Below are 21,663 nucleotides of genomic sequence, written 5' to 3'. Positions count from 1 at the left end.
GGCTCCTCTGCGGTAGCCTGACCACTAACTGGCTAGGGTGACCAGCATTTGTGGCGGCATGTGAGCGCTGTCCTCATCGGTCTCCTGCTCCTGGCTCTGGCTGGGTGTCCAGTCTCCGTGCAGATCCCAGCCTTGCTCCTAGGCAAACCTACTCACGTTGGCAGGGGAAGGAGCATGCTGGTGACATACTTTGCTGAGAAGCAATGAGGTTCAATGTGGGTGAGCTTTTTCAGTGGCTCCAGTTTTTGTTCTTTTGCTGTTTGGCTTGCTCTGTTCAATAGCTTTGGAAATTGTAACCTAAACCTCTGTCTTCCAGTACTTCAGTGCGTCGTTGGTAACATAAATGCTCTGTGATCTGCATTTTCTTGGCCGACTCATCGGCATTAAGGGGGCTTGCTTCCTACCTGCGTGTATTAGGACAGGGCCTGACAAGTTACTGTTGGGATACTCTTAAATTTGTTTTCTTTTTTCTTTTCTTATACCTCAGCACCCGGCAGGGTCTGGAGTGAGGGAGCAAAACTAGCTGAATTTACAAAGTCCCAGCTAACTGCAAGCAAGCTACTGGGAATGCAGACAAAAGTGTCACCATGATTAATGGGGTAATTAATAAGCAATTAATGTGCTTTAGAGCATGGCTCTCCCTTTTATTCCAGCCATCCACTCAGCACTGGTCCACCTTCTCTGATGACTGGGGTTCACAGCCGCTCAGGTTGATGAAGATGATGATATTTCCAGATCTCCTTCCTGATGCCACCAAGAGCAGCTCTATGCAACTCTGCATTGGCATGGCAGGGAGTCTGCCTCAGAGAGGAGGAGAGGAATTTAAAACCATGTTTTGATACTAATTCATGGGTTTTAAAATGATTCAGTGGAACGCCCTCAAAGTGGATGCTCTGAAATTTCCTGCTTTGGCTCATTTTGGATTCCCATTCTCAGACTCCCTGGAAGCTGGCCAATGTGCAGAAACCTCACCTGGCATCACAAATTCACATTTCCCTAACCTACAACATGACTCTCAGCTAGTTTTTCTGCCTCCAGAGAGCTGAACAAGAAATATATTTTCTATTTCATGGCAGAATTCCTGAGTTTAGATTAAATATATTTTTTGTTCTGAAATGTCCCTGTGAAACCATTTAAAAATTGTTTACATATTTTGAGTCGATTTTGGTATTTAAAGGGAATTGTAATAGAAATTTCTAAGTGAAAAGTTGTTTTTAAATGAAAATCACAGTATTCTATGCCCTCAAAATAATGAAACATGATGTTCTGATGTTACCAAAACACTCGGATCATTTTTTATTTTGGAAACACGAATGTGTTGGTGTCGACATGCCTAGGTGAATCATTTCTTTGTTTGAAAAATCAGCATTTTCCTGATGGAAAATCCCCAAGTACCTCTAGCAATATTAGCCAAAACTTGCCCACTTAGGTAGTGCCATCCTTTTACTCCTCAGCCTCAAAGCTTACACTCTGTGAGCAATCCCAAAGGCTAATAATCAATCTGCTAAGCTGCTTACTAGACCAAGATGGAATGTGATGGCAAAAAACCAATAATGCTCCGATGCTTGTGAGTAGTGAGTGGGCTAACCACGGAGGGCAATGAGGGCTCACTGAAGAACCCAAATATCTTAGAGAATATGAACGTTATAATGCAGTTTAATAAAAAAGAAAGGAATGTGATTTAAATAAAAAATGTTGACCGTTGACCAGGTCCAAGCGAGTATGTGGCTTTTGAGCTCTGACGTACTCTTCATGTTGGTGCTCATGAATCAGAGGAGTATGTGTGGGAAGCCACCGTGCAGCACGCCCTTATACAATTCACCTGTCTTCTGGCTGGAATTTTGCAGACTTCGCTAGCCTTGTTTGGTGTGAGTCCCTCTTTCAGCAACAGCTAGAACAAATTAAGGGAAAGAGGCAACAATTATCATAGGTCTGATCCTCATGGCAAAGATGAGGAATGTTGCGCTTGGTCATAGACTAGTAGAAACAATAGCTAGTATGAAAGTTTGCCGGTTGCTTTTAAAAAAGAAAAGGAAAGAAATAGCTCGTGTGTATGATAGCAAAAAATATCATCCCCTGGAAGCCAACGCAGAGTCTTTAGGTACATCTGTCAGTTGAGCTCAGTGTTTTGGGATCTTTAATTACTTACATTGACCGGATTAATGAAGGCTGGTGCGTTTAAGGGGACTACTTGTGAGCTGCTCTGAATTATTTTTGCTTAGTAATATAGATCCCTCTGAAGATGCAGATGCTCATCCAGGTGGATGGTTCTCTTAAGCACGTGGCTAATTTCACCATGGTTTGGACATGTTTAGAAGTCCTGAACTGGAATGCTGTCCTGAACAGAGGCAAGAGAAGATGTTTCTCATGTCACCAGTCGAAGTTTGCTGATTCATGCTCTACCCTGACCTCATGGTTCACCTCAGTCCCCACACCAGTCAGCTGAGCACACTGAGCTTGCTGTACCTCCCAGTCCAGGCAAGCTTTCCAGTCCTCTGAGTGTTCCCATGACTTCCCGGAAGCCTTTCCCAGCATTGGACAGTCTTTCGAAAAGGGTGGAAACCAGAATGACCCAGGCCCACAATGCCAGTCTTGCCTGTTATCAGAGAGGATACCCTGCCGTATTGCAGCTTGTCGTCTCCTTGTTTGCACCTCCAGAAGCTGGGTTATCCAATGATGCCAAGGAGCTCTCCTCAAACTGGCTGTTGCCCACCACGTATCTTGTAAGCAAGCCCGTTGTTTTTTGTTTCTAGGGCCCAGCTTGGCATACGGATGTTTTAAAGGCCGCTTGTAGACAGCCAGGGTATCTGCCAACATAGCTTGCCTACTGTAGCTGACTTGTTTGTGTCATCATTTAGTGCTCCTCTGATATTTGTGTCAACCATGATCTTTGCTGGCAGCAAGCCCATATTTTTCCTTTCAGATCTCTGAGAAAAATATCTTAACAGCACTGGGCTGAGAACAGCTTTCTCTGAACTGTCCTTGTATTTATCTGGTCCCCCGGTTTCTTCAGAATTTAGACGTCTGTGGCCTCATTAGCTTTGGTGGAGTTGGGATTTCAAGTCAAGACCCCGCAATTCTTTTTCTTCCTTTTTGGCATCCAAGCAGAATTACAGAAGGTGTACTGGGAAAGTTGCTTTAGCTGTGGTCTTAGCTTGACAGCAGTGATGAGAAGAGGAACGATCTTTCTGTCAGTGTAGTGAAGGCCATATCGTGCTATTGATTTTTTTTAATCACAACTCCCCCCCCCCCCCATTTAAAGTAGCTTTTTGCACTGGTTTAACAGTCAGTGCTTTTCCTCACTGTTTTCCTCTCTCTGTCCTCCCATTCCACCACAATCTGACAATCTGGCAAACTATCTGACAAGTCTGGAAGATACTCCTACCATGTGTTTTTGTAGTAGGTCAGGGACTGTACAGGAAGCAGTCAATAGTGCCGCTTTAATGTAGAAGCAACTTGACTTTTATTGCCAGTGCTGAGAGCATCTACAAACATAGATTTAGCATCAGCCTCCAGGCTTAAGATACAGCTGTTATATTTCTCTTTCTTTCTTTAATTTTCTTTTTCTTTGCACTAATGTAATGCTTATTTAGGAACTGCAGCCATCTGTGTCTGCTGTGGCTGGCTCTGTTAAATTTGCTATTGCTTTCTTTCCCCTGGTTTGATGAGACTCCTGGTGCACAGAGAGTTTCCCAGGACAGCAGAGACTTTTCTTTGATTACCTTTTTGATTCTCTCAGAGAAAAGATTGTTCACAGTGCTCTTTCTGTTCCAGAAAAAGGTTGTCAGCTAGAGAGCTGAGGCTCCTCCTTTTCCTTGGGTCAACCATGGGATTTCATTAAGAGCTGGCTGGAGAAGCCAGTGAAATTGGTGGTGGTGGTGGTGGTGGTGGTATCTGTAAATAAAAAAGGAGTGAAGGAGGAAGGGCTGGGACTCAAGCTGTTCCCGTACCTCAGAGCAGCTTGTGGTTGGTCGTGGGGTAGTTCAGCTGAGGATTGGGAAAGTTGCTGCATTCCAGGGAATTTTTAGTATTTATCAAGTGGAATAATTTGGACGAGGCAGATGGAAAGAGACGCATCCCAAATTGACAATCTGATGATTGGAGCGTGCCATGGGAAGCTAAGGCACAGCCCTGTTTTGGTTGGGCAGAGCAATGATGATTGTGTGGTTTCACGATCAGGTGCTTGGCTGTTTTGGTCAGGTATCGAAGAAGTTGATTTTGTTGTCTGTTGTCTCTGAGTTACTTGTAAATGGCTCATTTTTCCCCTTGTGAGGGAAAGGTAGATCTTAAAAATACCTATGACCAGAAAAAAAGTTTCTCGTTTTTGTGGGCAGTGCCTTGGATAGAAATATTTTTTGGGCAGAGCTGCTAGTCCTATGAGCTATTGACCTTTCTGTCCCTTTATCTTTGACTTCATTCAGTGCTTTCTGTCTCATCTTCTCCCTTGAACTTTTCTCCATGAACCATAGGTCCTTTTTGCTGCCAAGCTTTCTATCCTGTTGGTTGGTGGCCTTGGGAAGGCTGCTAAGAAGTTTATCTGCTGATACCTTTTGTCTTACAGTTGAAGGGCCCAGGCATTAGCTGGTGGAGGTGCTCCTTTATAATTTGTAGCGGCCAAGACATTGGAATGTTTCTGACTGTAGCCTCTTCGGCTGCATCTGCCTACGTATCCTGAAGTGTTCCTTGGCCTGTGTCCCTACTCTTCCTCCAGTGCAAGCTGTTTGCATGTGGATTGCTTCTTTGAAATGGCACCTGGCTTGTGCCATCTCCCAGAATGGGGCAAGGAATTATCTGAAACAGTGATGTTTGGCCTGGTTCAAAACTGCAGTGTAGATGGTCGAGTTCCAGATTTCAGGAATGTTGTTTGAATTTACTAAGAGGTGTGTCCTCAAGGCCCCTGTGTGCCTGAAGTCACAGACTCCCTGGCAGATTGCTAGCTGCTACTAAGACTTCTGCTGATGCTTCTCCATCCTTCAGATAGTCGAGAGCTCATCACCATGCCTTAAGCTATCAATTTGCATGGTCAAACCTGTCCCTGGGAATGGTCGCAGGGCACCCACAGAGCCCATGAGATGTCCAGTTCCCCGAGCCTCGCCATGTAACTTTGTACCTGTGATGCTGAAGATGTGCGCGCACACTGCTAACACCTGAGAGCTCTGCAATAGGGTTTTGCAGCTGTCAGCATGATGAATGGGTGTTATGTTTTATTTCCTGCTTTATCAAATACTAATTATGTATATGATAATTCTAAGCACCACGGTTATTTTTGGCTCATTTGTTTTTCACTCTCTAGAGATAAAACAGGATATTTCTATCTCCCTACTCCCATTCTTGAAATTCTGCTTTAATTGCTTCTCTTCAGCTTTTGCTTAAGGTTTCCTATTTTGAGTGGGTCAGTGTATTGATCCTGCACTTTGATAAGGTCAGCAGAGATCAGCTGTGACATTTGGAAGAAATTTGCTCCTCCCCTAATGGGCTTAGTCATCAGAGAGTTTTTCAGGGGATAGGGCAGGAGAGAGATGGAATTTAAACCCTTACATGTATTTATTTAGGCAGGCTTACAAAGCTCTGAATAGCATTACCGCTTGAGAGAGTAGAGCATCTGTTGTATAGGGTAAGAACTCTGCACAAGATGATGACCGTAAAAACAAAACTTTATCAAACCTGCATGTTTATGATCTCTGTTACACCAGATACTGTCCAGATAACTGACTGGCTGAGGTGACACTATTTGATCCTAAAGGGTCAAGTCATGGCCTCATGCTACAGAGAAAGGTAACCCTTCCTCCTTCCCCCACCTCTTCGCCCTCCCATTCCAACCCATGGGACAGTGTCTGCCTCGTTACAGTTTGCCCATGGGATCAACATATGCCAGACAAAGAAGGTTGCTGGTGCTGCTGCAAAGCACTGGGCTGCTCCTGCAGCATGGTCTCTCCAGCTGCAGCTAACCTTGGATGATTCAGAGGAAGGTGAGAAAAAGAAACAGCAGACAACATCTGTCTGGCCAAATGAGCCTGGAGGAGGAAAATTAATACATCAATTCCTTCCTCCAGTCTGCAGGCAACCAGCTGGTGTCTTGGAGAAAGAGATTTGACTGTAGCTACTGCCTTAATGAGGAGCTTCAAGGCTTAGTCGCAGATAATGCAGAATTTCCTGTTCTTGACATGGCTCGAAGAAGAAGGAAGTGAACAGGGGCATACTTCTAATTCCAGGGCCAGAGACATGCCCCGAGCTGTCCAGCCCAATTCCCTCCAAGCCTAGGCTTTGGACTTTCTCCCAGAAGCTTGATTAAAGCCTATCATCTCTTCCGAAGTTATCTACTGCTATGCTAAAGATGTCAGATGATGGTCATCCACACCCTTGCAAGCTCCTCCAGCATTCAGTTTCCCACCCTGCTGGGAAATTGTACTGTATTTGGGGATTTATCTGACCTGAACTTCCAGGCATTGAATCTTGCCGTGTCTTTGTCAAAATGCTTGGAAAGTCCCCTGAAATTCAGTATATTTTCGTGGTTTGGATGTCTAGGCATCTTTTGATCTTTTAACCACCTCTTTGATAAACTGAACAAATTGAGCGCTCTTGCCTTACTAGATTTTCATGGCCTTCAGCTATTTTCACGGCCTTCATTTGAATGCTCTCTAGTGTCTCCCCTCCTTGTGTGGACACCAAGGACTGGGTCCACAAAAAAAGCATCATGATACAAGCATTGTGAAGTTCTGACTCTCAACCCTTGGCTACCCAGCAGAGCCTATGAGTGGAGTAAGATATATACAGTGTTTTTACAGCGTCCTACCTTAACCTCATGTGGTCTGGCAGGCACACTTGCTGCATAGGCTCACAGTGTTGATGTCCCCTGCCTTCCGGTGCATAGCATGATTCATGATATTACTGAAGAAGGGCCGGTTTTCTTTTCTGCCTAAGACATCCCCACATCTCCTGCAAGAGCGCTCTAAATTCAGAGCTGTGGTGTGCTCTGTGCAAGGGCTTTCTGAGTCTCTTGTGGAAGTGTTTGAGGGGGTATTTTTTTCGTATAGAGTCATATAAATATGGGTAAGAGAGGGAGCAATTGCAAATGGCCAGGGAAAGCCTGGTCCCTGTACCTGCTCTAGTGAATATCCATTTATTGCACATAAAGCCTGTAGCCTTCACTGGAGTCAATGCTGTCGTATTGCAAGTAGCTATAATTTGCGTTCGTTGTTCCTAGGGGCGTTATCTTGCATTTTACTGGATCAGAATGCATTTTTTCAGATGGCAATAGTGTAATTAGGCAGCGTAGATTGGGGTGACCAGCTTGTCGCCAGGGGACTACACATGGCTGAACAAAATAGCCTCCATGTCATATCATCACTTCGTGCACGTTTGAATGTTTATCTTCTTGAATCCCTGCATGGTCACAGGAATCAAGGGGCCCTTGACCAGGGGCTGTTGACAAGTGATAGGACAGGACGACATAAATGTGTTTAGTGGCTCCATAATTGGTTGTGCTTCCTGCCACTTGTATGTAGTCTTGCTTCACTCACTCATAAGATGCCCTGTCCACCTCATGACCTATTATGTGACTTTCTTTCTACTGTTGCATAGATATTACCAACCCAGAGTCACTATCACTCGAGTAAATGGTGGATAACATGCTGAATGTTGTGACCGGTGAGCAGAACACTGGCATTGATCTAAACTTTGTGGAGGTCCCCACAGACCTGGTTGGTGTTTTGGTTGGTATTTTGGGACTGAGAAATGAGTCCATAAAGTCTCCAGGATATCTCAGGCAATGGCAGAGCAATTCAGTCAGACTCTCTTATCAGATTCTCCTTGTGTCTCTCATCCTTCCCCTCTCTTCACTCTCAGGGTAGGAAATGCCTTCTCTAAAGGCTTAGTTATGTATTGCTACTACGACAGCTGCAGTCTTTAGAATAATAGGCAGATACAAACTACAGCGTAACTTGAAAAATGAACTGCTTGTATGTCCAATGAAACATCTGGCCTCCAGGTCCTCCCCAACTCCAGTCCTGCACACCCTTGTGCATTTCCAGCCTGGGATTCACTGTCAGGCTCCCCCAGGAAGGGAAAGACGTGTTTCCTCCCTGTCATATGCTCGCAGCAGTCCTCTGTATGGAGTATTTTGAGGGTACCAGTTTTCGAAATGCTCCTGGCTGTTTCTCATCTTGGAAGCACTGGTGAGACATCCATCAACTTCAGCCCACAGAGGAATGCCAAGGTAGGTCACTTTTTAGTCCCATTAATTAACTTTTTTCTTGTCTGGGTGTGAAGTACCTGAAGGAACAGAATAGCCTTGCTTCTCTCTCTGGATTGTAGCTGTAGCTCAGTTAAGATGGGCAGCATGAATAAAAACAGACTCAAGCAGAGGGGTCCCTGTAAGCTTAGGAGGTCACCGACCCATGCAGACAGATCGGGTGTTGTCTCACTCAGGGTGGTGCTTTGCAGATACTATTTCCAGACATGAAGCGATAGCGCCAATAATATTTAAATAAGCTTGGAGAGTGAGGGACAGATCCTTGGATTCTGGTGTGCATGCAGAAGGACAATGGGAGTTTCCAAAGTGGGTATAAGATGTATTTCTTTGCCTTGTTTCTGGTTCTGTCTGGACTCACGTGTAAGCTAGAGCAGCCACAAGGTTTCCACAGTTCAGAGTTTGTATGAGTGTTGGCTAACTTGGAGGGACCTAGATATCATCAAGCTACAGTGTGCTCAGTCATGTTCCTGTGATGCTGCCATGAGCCCCACCACAGCTTTCACTTGTGCACTCTTGGCTGTCTGGACCCTGAGACACTATTTGCCGTGGAGCTACAGTGGCGAGGGAGCAAGGTGCAACGCTAGGCTTGAAGTACTGTGGGAAGCTGGTTTGCCAAGCGTGACTTGGGTCTCAGCATTGCTGGAGTTGTCAAGATCTCCATGCCTTGACACATTCCCAGATGGGCAATGGAGATTTCCCTCCTTTTTTTTTTCTTTTTTTTCCCCTTCCTTTTCTTTCGTTCTGTTGCTCTGTTAAGCTCTCTTCACTGCACTCAACCTAATGGTCCCTTTCTCAGTTTATGTCCTTCAAACTCTTCCCTTTAAACACTTAGTCATCACTTAGCTAAACTGCTACATACAAATATAGCTCTTTTGATCTTCCTACATAAATCAATACCTGCTGCCCTTTAATCTTCATAGTGTCTTTCTGAACTCCCTCCAACTTAGTAATCCATGTCTGAAAATGAGTTGTCTTTTGGGCCTGATTCTACCTGGTTTCAAATCTCCTGAAGCCCCAACACCTGCCCATAGCAGGAGTATGTGATGGTTTCTTGGCCGCCTCATTTGTCTTCATATGATACAACGCGTCCCATGTGCCCTTCAGCTGGTACGGCTCTTCTCAGGTAGCTCAGCCCTCACTAGAACTGACTCATGATGCAGTCCTGGTCTGCTGGTTGAGGCCTCTTTGATCACTGTCTGTGGGGTTAGACTGCAGGCTCAGAGGGAAGCCAGACCTGGGAAACCCATCTAAGATCCACGTGGGCTGAGAGACACTTACTATCACTGCGAGAGGCAAGGACTGTCTCCTGCCAGCTGCTCAGCTGTGGATGAAGCTGTCGGGGTACCAGGAGTGTCCCACTGATGGATAAAGGAAGGTAACCTTGTGCCTTGATTAAATGCAGATGCCAGACACTGAGCCCTGCACAACCTTTAACTCAAGTGTTAAGCCTATTGGTTATGTTACATTTAGTAAATAAAACTGTCAGTGAAGCAGTCTTGAGTATATGACAGTGACTGTCAGGCAAGAATCAAGGCTCTTTGTAGGGCCCGTTGTACAATTCCTGTCCCTTTCCCCATCCTCACAGTTACCTACAGCCGTCCCCTAGGACCATTCCACCCTTGGACAGGGAATGCTGAGAGAGTCACTTAAAGCCGTTACAGTAAAAAGTTTTTTTTTTTTCCTTTCTATGAAAGGGAAGGCTTATAATAGCAATAAACCCCTTCTTTTAGCATCTCGTTATGGGTCAAATAAAAGCCGGTCAGAGCATGAGACAGAGAATTTCATCACTCTCCTCATCCCCATTGGATCAATGTAGTAGTGCTGCCATGGGCCATATAGCTTAATTAGTCGCTATTCTCTGCTGTTCCTTAAAGGGGGAAAAAAAAAACTTTGCAAAGCCTAGGCAAGCTGTGTCATATTTCCTGTGTTCTTCGAGGTGTTAATGAATTCATTAATCACTTAATGGCAAGAAGGGTCTTCGGGGATGAGCATTGCAATTTACTGCTCCCAGGAGGCATATTCTCTCTGTCGCTGATCTAAAGTTTCAACTCCACCGGTTTGTGCCAGCGGAGCCGGTGAGCGCCTGCCTGCAGTCCTCACCGCGCACACGAAACTCCTGGCGTTGTGGCTACTGCAAAAAGTGCAGTGGTGTATAAAGCGACTGAGGCCCTTTTGCTGGATACGGCGTAGGTCTTGCAAATGCTGGAAGTGTGTCCTGAGCATGTGAGGTTTCTTGCTGACTTACAAGGAATATAAGATAAGGCAGAATCACTATGGAATATGGCTTGGGACCGTAGGCTCTGCTGGGAAGAGCAGAGCTCTAATCCAGAGGCTGGATTAGACCTGCTCTACCTCGTCTTCCTCCCGCCTTCCTGTGAAGGTGCATGGATGACTGATGGTCAAGTGAGTCTTCTAACTAAAGAATGACAAGGTGGTGTATTTTAACCTAACCTGTTAAAATGTGAATTTGAATGTTTGCATTTCTGTTCCATGGGAAATGTTGATTATTTCCATCCCTCACCCTCATTATGGGAGAGAGGCTCGTGCCAAATTTCCCTACTAAAACGACTCTTTTGGCTTCATTCTGATTGCACAGTCATTCAGCGCACGCGAGGAAGCGAGCGGACCCCTCATTGCTAAGTCTGTCCCGCCAGCCTGTCATCGCTTTGTGATTGCACCTTCCTAAAGGTTTTTCTCCCTGCTTTTCTGCAGCTGAGTTCTCGCCTTTAAATTCTGCTGCGATTTGTCTTCCCATCTTCCTGCTTGTTCCGTTACTTTTCCAGCCTAAGGTCAAGGGAAGCGAAGTACCGTAAGGTGAGGGATAGTTGGGATGGCAGAGCTCTTAGTCCAAGGCAGGAATACAAAATCACTTCATAGTAGAGAGCACAAAAGGAGACGATTGCAGTAAATGCCAGATGGTCAGAATTAACCAGAGACATGTAGAGCCCTGCACGGCCAACTGTTTGCTTTGGCAGAGATTTGTCAGCTCCTCACATGAGTCTTACAGCTCCCCCTTTCCTCTCCTGGGCCTCCCGCTCCCCCTTCTCTCGTGCTCTGGACCCCACTTTTTACCTGCTCTTCTCTCTTGGGCCTTTGTCCCAGCATCCCAGCCCTTGGGCCATGGTTCATGGTGGCAGCAGGGTCACACTGAACCACACTGCATATGTTAGCTTGGGAGGCTGTAACGCAGAGATGAGCCCTTCTGCTTCATAACATGCTTCCACCATGAGGAAATGTTCTCGTCCCAGAACAGACACCTACTATGTGGTGGGACATTAGGCAGGTGGCCTTGGTCAGGCAGGAGGACAATACCATAGAGTTTGAGGGCTTGGAAAGACAGGACAGTGCAGTCGGAAACACTGGATCACTCCACCTCCTAGCTGCCGCCTTCTCTGGCATCGTCGTTTTTTGTGAGCGTTAGCTTCTTGGTCCGCTTTTGATTTTTGTTTCCACTGCGGGTACCCTTGCAGTTTGGCAGGCAGGGGACCAGCGCATACTCCTCACCTCACTGGAGCTGCTGAATTGGGGCCCGCTGCATGACATGGGCCTCCAAACAATGCAATCAGAACGGCCCTTGTACGCTGCAGTCTGAGATCCAGCTAATGACAGGCTCTTTTGTGAGGGTGTGCGCGTGTGCGTTCTGTACCTTCTGAACATTTATTATTCTAAATTGCCTTCTGCACATTTTACAATAATTACGACTAGTGTTGGCCTTGTTATCTCCACAGTTGCTAACAAGAATGCCGTCATTATTCCAGTCATTAGCAAAATGGATGTTGTTGTCCGGAGTTGCCGGCTGTGGGCCTGCTTTCAGGAGGAGTCTCGTGCTATCCAACCTTGCTTGCTCCATTCTTCTGTGCAGAGCTTTGTTGTTGTCAGTAGGCTCGAATGTAAGGAGGTGAGGAGGAACGGGGATTATGAGAAGAAAAAATGGCTCATGGGAGTGCTGTTAATGGCAGCAGCAGTAGAAGCTGGAGACCAGCAGCCGTCTCCCCATGTGCCTTGTGCGTTTGGCCCATCTTTGGTCCTATTCCTGGTGGCCATGGCCGTGTTGGTTGGAAATGAAGAGATGCACGTTGCTCTGATAACAGATGTACACAGGCGAAGGAGAAGAGACCGGAATTAGCTGACCTATTTCAGCTGCTGTAACATTAACACCGATGATGTGCAGTTGTGCAGTCTTTGAAAGCCCCAGCAGAGATTTGGAACCCACTGGCCCTCCTTAGAGAAACTCATGCATCAGGTATATTCAATTTTTCAATGAGCCTACTTTTTCTGTGGCCTCCCTCCCCAAATTTGTCAACCCTGAGTAAAAGTTTGAAATAAATTTAGGTTTTGCCCATTGAGGGGAGGAAGAGGGAAGGGTTTTATACCAAAATACCCTGCCACCAGCCTTTGATTAGTTTGAAGCCTTTGATTTCCCCATTTTCATGAAAATAGAGCGCTTTAAATTTTAGAATCTCACATACCTTTTTCTTGAACTCTTACAACTTTTGCAGATGCCTGGTAACTGAATGAAGCATTTTGTTTTAAGTTGAGTAATAGATTTCATTCAAACCCAAATGATTGTTTTTTTTCATTTTAGTAAAAGGAAAGTCTGTTAAATTTTTGAAATTTTGAGAGGACCAGAGCTGTTATTTATCTAGCTCACTATGAGACTCCAGGGGAAAGGTCTTATTTGTTTAGCGTATAAAGACAAGATGCACAAAGAGAGATAAATTACGAGCAAGATTTGGTCATTTCTTCCAAAATATTGATCTTTTGGACCGCAGCGCAAATCCCACATTCTCCCACAGTTCATTCTTATAAACCTTGGTTTCTCACTGAAAACCCACTAACGTCTTTGCAGAACAACCAAATCCTCAATATTTTTTAACTATAGAATCACATTGTCTGTCCTTGGTTACAATAGCAAGGAAGGGAAAAAAAATCATTATTTATGAGCATATTTTCCTCCTTACTAAAGCCACATTATTAATTCTAGGAAAGCTATGTATAATCATTTCCTGATATTAGATATTTTTTAATGTGTTCACATCTGAATGCAACCAAGCAGACCTTTTTCCATTGCATTTTTGAAAGAAAAGCAGATTTCAATAGAAATGTATTTTTGAATACTGATTAAAGTAACTGAACAGAATTAGGAGGTATAAAATGGGATGAGTAACTTACTGAGTTAAATTATTTCCTGTATCTTGGAGAGATGTCACTAGATTAAAACATAACTAGGATAAAATAAAACTCATAAGGTAGATGATAAAATAATGTTCATTATAATGAAACAGGAACTTTTCATGTTCTAGAAAACTTGGAATACAGGAGAACAAGTAATATGCATGTATATTGAATGACCCAAATGTGCTGCAGAATGAGGAATCTGCATGCATATTGAATTATCCCAACATGTGCTATTTGAAAGATATTAAGGTTCTTTTCCAAGTCTTGTGTAAAGTCAAAAGAAAAGGTGGTCTTTGATTTCAGTAGGAGCCATCTTTGCCCCTGAGATTGTACTACAAATACAAAATTAGGACTTCTAATGGGCAGTTCCCTGCCCATTCACAAAGGTGCCTGAGTCTTGGTCCAAACCATTACATTCTTCCTTTCTGTGATATTTGTAGAAGATCTTCCTCAGTAGTTGTGGTTCCCTTCATGGAAATCTGCTGCCCTTCTCCATTCCACATCTCCACCTTTCTGTGTGCACAACCTACACTGGGTTTCCGAGCTTTGTAGCTTCTTTCTGTTAGCTCAGCCCTACAGTACTAACTCATGTGAGCCCACGGATACCCTGACCGTGGACATCAAGCATCTTTTCCTGGCTATGAAACTAGTATTAGGGGGGTAACAATGTTGAGAAGTGGGGAAAGGAGGGGAAACTACATGATTTATGTCTACAGCTTTGAGTGAGGACTAAGGGGATTGAGGCAGAACCATAGAATGGAGGCTTGGCTGGAATGAAGGCTGCAAACTTGTGTTTTCTGGCCAAAAATGTGCCTTTTCATATATGCCTGAGCAGGATGAACACCTTTTCTGAGAGAGTCCTTGCTGTTGCCCTGACATTATCATATTGTCTCTGGGCCATTTTAGTTCACTTGTATCTGGAGGTCACTCAAGAAGCGAGCCTTGAGCAGTGTGCTCATGGAGAGCAGGTTTCCATTGACAGCTTGCAAAGCTGAATCTCTGAGCCAAGCTATATGCCTTTGTTGGCTTTAAACTTGCGGGTTCTGTCCATTTATCCTGCGTATTCATGATTTCCCGGTGCTGTACAAGGTGACTTTTGAGAGCAGGTACACAGTGAGACCGCATGATCCTGAAGAACAGACAGGGAGCTGTGCTGAACATTGGCTGTGTTTATCAGGGAGGGCTGGTGGCCAGATTGCTGAGGAAAGTGTGCAGACTTCTCAAGGAGTCCTTCCTTGCTTGCCAGTTGTGAAGGAAGGCGAAGAGTAGAGCTGTGATAGGCGCTGGGCTTCTATGTGGTGAGCTGCAGTGGCATAGTGATGAGCTGTTCCTGCAGCTTGGAAAAAGGAAGCTTTCAGGATCAAGAAGTAGAGATCTCAGCGATCTTCAGAGTGGCTGATACAGCCCTTCTAGGATCCAGAGAGAAGCACCACTGGATCTGGCCAAAAAACTAGCTTGCTCAGGTTTCTGTATAAAAAGGGCCAGATGTACATCCTTTGGGAAGAGTGTAAAAACAAGAAAGCAATTTGCAATAATCCTCCTAAGATACTCACTCAGCCTCCAGCCAATTTTAACTCAGTGCCTTCTTGAGCTATGGAGAGATCTTTGTATTGAATAGCTGTGAAAGGAGTTTTCTTCCAGGTATTTGATTCATCACCTTTGAAACTAATGTGAATGTGTGGGATGCACAACTGCTCAACAGGTCCCGAAGAAGTATTGAGAACATTTCAATCTCTAGAAAGCTCTCATTGATCTTCAGTGCAGTAAACCTAACCCCCTGAATCTGATAAATCTAAGAGGATTGTGCGGTGGAATTAGGAAACAAAGCTGGTGACAGGACCCTGTCTGGTGCCTGTTTGGTTGATATTCCCAGGTTCTTGAAGGGAGACAAGACTCCTGGTTATTGGCAACATGTATCATTCAAGCCTATGCTTCAGAGCTTCCACTACTTTCCTGCAAGGTATCACTGGGATACCCAGTGTGCAGTCCACATCCCAGGAGCATCTGAACTTACTACCCTCTGAAGGGGATTGAACTTGGTGACATCAATGTCCTACGCCAACCGAAGACTTTAATGCATTGGTCCTGGTAAAGTACACAAGAGCATTGCTAGCAGCATTGCAGTGACCAGAGGCGCAGGTCCTGCCGTACTGCACTTTCCGTCCACCTCTGGTAAGAAATGATCCTGAGGAAGCATGCTTAATTAAGCAAGATAAAGAGGGCAAGGGAACCAGAGGGGTTAAACCCAGCGCTGAGTAGCGAGGAGTTGACGTCGCTGTAGTTTATGCTGAATCTCTCCATGGGGGCTGTTCTTCAGTTTGTCTCAGTATGCCAAGAGTCCTTTAAGTGAGAGGCTGCGGTTTACAGAGTCAACAGATTTAAGCAAGCTACGAATATTAATTATTAATCACTCTTGGAGAGTGCTATATATCAGATAGTGAAGTAGTTAACGGCTCTGTCTCCTTCTCCCCACAGACACACTCTTGCTGTCAGATTTCTCTCACTGCCTGAGACCTTGGTGCTAGAATTAGGCCAGAAACTATTTTCCAGTAGAGTGGCTTTTAATGGGCTCTCCAGATTTGTTCTTTGCATCCTGTGAGTGACTAGATACGGAGAGAGGAGAGAAGGTGGGATTGATTCATACTCTAAGAAATATTTGAATTTTAATTAACCAGGTGGTGCTGCTGTAGCTGCATAAAGCCCCATAATGTTTTTATCTTGTACTCTGGAAGCACCCACCAATTCCCTGTAGGGAGTGGGTCTGCTGTATAGGTGTGCATTTGCTGGAGTCCTTGGGGAAATGGCATTTCTAATGAAAGGTACACCAGTGGTCATCTTGGATCTTCTCTTGAAGTTTGTCAGAGGTCAGCATATTTCTGTGAGTCCTTAGTCTACTTCAGCCATGGCAAAATGAATTAACTGATGTTTTGTGTAGTTAGCATAATGGTTTGGAGGTGATGGCATGTCCCTTCTCTTTGCAGATGTTATGGAGGTGTTTGAGTGTCACAGCTTTCAAAGGAATTGGGCATCTGAGTACTGCTGCCCTCTGAGGCTGTTTGTTTTTGTGCAACACCGCAGATGTTGGTTGTGCGATGTGTGCTGTTAAGGTCACTCGGACCTTCTTGTTGTCTGGAACTTGGCCCACAGAAAGAGACTTGATGTGAGAGTTGAGTGCCGTGAGGGAAGGCAGTTTGGGATGATTTTGCTGGAGTCTTCTGCTTACCCAAACCAGCACAGCTCTGCTTGCTGTAGAGGTAGGTCATGGCATGGCCTGGGCTTGTGTCACCGTATAGCACTGATTGTAAAAGATACAAAATGTAAGTAAGCAGGCAGGAAGCTGTCTCCTCCCTGTGGGTTTCATTTCACTCCCCAGCTGTGTGAGGAGCAGAACATAACCTCCCTCCCCCTCATTGAGTGCTCATGCTCGTGGCCCATCCAAGAGCCATGCCTGCTCTTCAGCCAGGCTTTGCAGAGCAGTGGCCAGGCATGAAGCTCAGAGCTGAGCAAGGCTCTGTGGGCTGCAGCTGAGCAGAGGGACTTATCAAGCAAAGAGCTAGAGCCTGTTAAGAGATCCAACCAACCATTGATTCCAGCCCCTGTTAACTGTGTTTCCCCCGTCTCTTGGGATGAGTCCTTGTCATGGCAGTTTGGGCAGTAAGGGGTGGTCCTAATTCTGGAAAGCACTCAAACAAGGGCAGTGGAGAGTATGCTCAGGAGCTTTTTCTACAAGAGGAAGAAATATTGTGATCTGTTAGCAGCAACTTGTTTCCAAACACCGAAGACACTTTGTTCATGCGATGTATTAAGTAGCCTGTAGAATTTAATTCCTCTGGGGGAAAAAACCCAAACCAAAACAACCTCTCCACCCACAAAGTGCAGCAGTTTTGTAATTGGTCTGTGAAAAAACTGAATGCTTCCTGATTGTGGAGTTACTATTTTTAATTCTGCATCATAATAGAGACACGGAGCGATCCGTTGTCTAGGCAGACAGTTTGGCATGGAGAGTCACAGATGGGTGATTCTGCCTCCCCCAAGCAGGGGCTTTTAGAGTGAAAACGCTGACAGATCCATAGCTATAGCGGGCAGGACCCTCATAATTTATTTTTAATGCCATGCTGTCTTTAACTGTGCAATTTCCTCCGGGGTGTTTGCTTTGAGATTGCGAGATAATTACATCTCAGAAACCAGGCTAATTACAGTTAACAGCCTGAAAAGCGAAGGCCCCCATTTCCCTCCCTCGACAGGTTTTTCCACCCAGATTCTTCGCGAGAGCCTGTGAAAACGTACAGCAGCAGCAGCGAGGAAGTGGCTTTGGCACCGCGCTGTGACGGATGCTTCCCGTCCTCGCCCCACCAAGGTGACGCCCCATTGATTTGTGTTGGGTGGGGACATGGTAAGCCCCGCCAGGATTGCGATGAGGAAGGCGATAGTGGGAAGGTCATCGCTGGTGCGACGGGAAGGAGAAGTTGGCGCTGGGGCTGGCCCGCTTCCCTGGCTGGGATGACCAGGAGAGATCAGTGCCTGTGGTCAGGGTGTCACTGCCCTCTGTTGGGTGTGAGTGGTGGGACCAGCCTGCTCAGCAGCGGCAGTTGCTCTACTGAAGTAGAACAATGTTTCCTTCAGCCAAGTGGAAAAAATTCTGAATTTTCTAAGCCTCTCCCCAAAAGTTCTAGGTCCAGCATCATGCAGTTAGCTGAGGAGCATGTTTTCTCCTTCCAAGTTTCATACCCTTCTTGTTACCATCCTCATGAGCACATAGGTCATGGACCTGGGTGCTTGGCCAGCCGTTGGCTTGGGGATCTTATTACCAGGTCTGCCACTGACTTTCCCCAGTGTCACAGTGAAAGGTGCTTCACCCTCCTGTGCCTGTGCTGATTTATCTGCATTTAACATACTCATTAATTATATTAGCAGTGGTAGGGTGATCTATGGCTTTTGCAAGATAGTTGTCAACTGTGGTGATCTATGGCTTTTGCAGGATAGTTAATACCTTTATTAGTCCAAATAATGCATTGAGGAGAAGAGGAAAAGAGAGAGAAAAATAGCAAACTTGACAAGCTGGTGGGTTTGGAGTCTCATGAGACAGGAACAGAGTATGCGTTCAGGACCAGTCCTTGCTCTCTGTCTGAATCAGCTGGTCTAATAAAAGCTCTTAATACACCACAGGATCAACAGATTTTGTAGGGAAGAAGACTTGGTGCTGTCTGATGCTGGGCCTCCTGTGGTCCTCTTGGTCCTGAGCTCAGCACCTTCTCCAGGTGCAGACGTACTTCTCTTGGCAAGGCAAGGGGCTTAGGCTTCTGCAAGGATACATAAGGCTATACAGTACTATATAAGGATGATGCTATCCCTAGTTCTACTTCTCATCCTGCATAAGGGACAGAGAAACCAACTGGCATGGTTAGGGGTAGGACAATGTATTTTGTGTGTGTGAAGGGAGAGATGAAAATGGTCCATCAGTGTCTTCCTGGTCAGAAACACAGATGGGTGGGAGGGATGCTAGTTTTAAGGGGAAGACAGACAGCATTCTGTCCTCTAGGAAATGTGGACATGCTTTTCCCAGCAGTGCAGGGGTAGCAGTTTGCTGCCCAGGTCCTCACTGTGTCTCTGCAAGCTTCACTCTTCTTGCCCAGCCTGCACTTGGACAGCAGAAGGGACCACAGAACAGTCTCCAAAGCTTCAGTGCAATAACTGCAGTGCTCAAGTCACCTCACATTCTTCGGGAAATACTCTGAAGATGTAAAAGGCACCTCCTGGGCTGCACAGGGGTAAACTTCTTGCTGTACCAGAAGGTGGTTGCCAGGCTCCTTGGAGAAAAACAGCTAAGACCATCAAAGGAATACACGAAAGTCCTCCTTACAGCAACCTTAGGTGCTCTCTAGCAGAGTGTACATATGCTTACTCTTCGTATTTTTACAAGATCTGGAAGGCTGGCCTCTAATTCTTACAGCCTTGAAAAATAATTCATTTTTCTCTTCTGGGATTTCAGATCAGAGATTAATTTAATGATTTTTCTTTCTCATTGTTTGTTTTTAATGATTAAGCTGATAGTTATAAATTGTTAACAGGTTCTGGTGGAAATGTGATCCCTGGGAACTTTTTTCTGCTGAATAAAATAACAGCGAGATTGATTTAGCAAAGCTGGTTGAGTTGCTATGTCTTCAAAGATTATCTCGGTTCTACATGAAGGGGCAGATTTTTAAAAATTATTTAGGCCTAACCGAAGTAAGGTGCTTAAGTACCTTCAAAATAAGAAAGAATTCTGTCTGTAGGGAGTGATAGTTTTGTGCATTAAATCAGCCAAAGTATTAGACCTTATATTTTTGGCTGAGCAATTTTTTCAGGCGGATCCTTTCCTCTGCTCCAGGTTACAAAGCAGAGAGCTAGCACAGCTGAGCAGACAGGGGTGAGGCAAGCACAGGGGGTGAGGTGGGACTGCTGAAATCACTGCAGCACAGGGGGTGACTGAGGCTTCAACTTAATCTAGCTACGTTTACCAGCCTGGCCATTTGAGAGCAAAAGGCAATTGGCTGCCGTGCAAGGAAGAGGACTGCAAGGAGGAGGGCTTGGAGGCCAGAAGATGCTGGTGCAGAAGATACTGTGAAACAGGAGAGAAGAATTTTATTTCCCCCCCTCCCTGAGCCAGAGGAAAGGTCAACTGCTGATTGCAGTGGGGCATGAATCCCTCTTTCTGATGAATGTTACCGATAATCCTTAATTTTCTAATTCCCATGCTCACCTTCTGAAGGTTGTGCCCTTCTTGAGGATCAAGCCTGAAAAGTCAGAGAGTGTGTCTTCTTTTTAATGAAAAGCTTTCTGCCGCTGAGAACAGCACATGTCTCTGGAGGTCACTGGTGCTTGTAAAGGTTGCTGTTTGGCCAGTGACATTCCCATGGGGAGAGCTTGGTGTGTCAGCATTTTGGCATGAACAGGTCCATAAGTTTGCACGATTCTGGTGGAGGCACCTTGTGAGGTTGGCTTGACGGGTTTTGCTGTACAGTTTTACTTCGGTGTACAAGTATTTGCTCCTGGAAATTACTCTGGTGAGGCAAGAGGCTATTTGAAAGCCACAAACAGCGGCTTCTGATGAAATGTCTTTCAGGGATAATCTTCTCCTAGGGGCTGATAATTGTTTAAGGATTTTCTGCGTGGATTTGGGCGTGAGTGGCTATGGGGCAGTTGGAGCTGTTCTGTCAGTGGAGAGTTTCTGCTTGTGCCCCCTGCCCTCCCCAAAAAGCTCAGTTGCGAGGTCATATATTGCCTTTAGGTTGGTCAGCTGGCTTCTGTGAGTTATCCTTATCTTTTGATTCATTTTAACTTGATCTTGACTATTCTGTCAGACCCCACTGCAAACTTGTCACGTTTTTCCAGTTATATCAGTTGACCTTATACGAGTACATTACCTCTCTCAACACACCTTGCCTCTCTGGCATCCTTCACCTGCATGGCTTCAGTAATGCTACTTTTATTTTTTATTTTTTTAAGTAACACGGGCTAGAGTGGTATCTCCAAACCATCAAGTCAGTTCTCTGCTATCATAGACAAGGAAGCATCTAGTCCCTTTCTTAGACCGAAAAAATATTCGTATTACGCTGGCTTTTCCCCTAACTGTTTGGACAGTGAGAAACCTTATTCTGATTTCTCACCTAAATTTATTCATGGATGGTTTATGACCTTTTGCTGATATTGTCCTTTCACCTTAAATAGCAGTTTCTCTTCCTTCAAGTTAAATCTCCTGATACCTTGAAAGAGAGCAATTTTATCACCTCTTCTCCTTCATTTTATTAGGCTAACAAGTTGAGCTCTTCTAGTTGACTCTTGTAAAAAGGCTAGCTTTTCTCTGATGATCCAACTAGCCTGAGCCAGTTTCAGTTTGAATTCACCATCCTTGACCTCAATTTTGGGTGACAAGGATTGCATAGTATTCCACATATGGTCTCACCAGACTGCGCACAGGGACCCTTAGCCCTCTTGAAGCCCTTAGAGATGCTTATGGAGCCCCCTTGTTTGCAGGGTGGTCCTGCAAGATGGAGGACTCCAATTGGTTTCAGCATTGGGGTTTTAAAGATTTGATCCCTCTCTCAAGGAAGTCACCATTAAGATTCACATTGATTGCCAGGGTATGTGTCCAAGACTTAATAAGTCTTGTTGCTCCGTGCCAGAGGTGGTGAACTCCTTTGATGTGATAAATCACATGCCAAAAGCATGATGTGTCTGATGAGAGGAAGAGTTCC

Source organism: Rhea americana, unplaced genomic scaffold, assembly GCF_003343005.1.
Source record: "Rhea americana isolate MKP2758 unplaced genomic scaffold, rheAme1 scaffold_200, whole genome shotgun sequence".
Classification (NCBI taxonomy): Eukaryota; Metazoa; Chordata; class Aves; order Rheiformes; family Rheidae; genus Rhea; species Rhea americana.
This window is presented reverse-complemented; position numbering follows the sequence as displayed.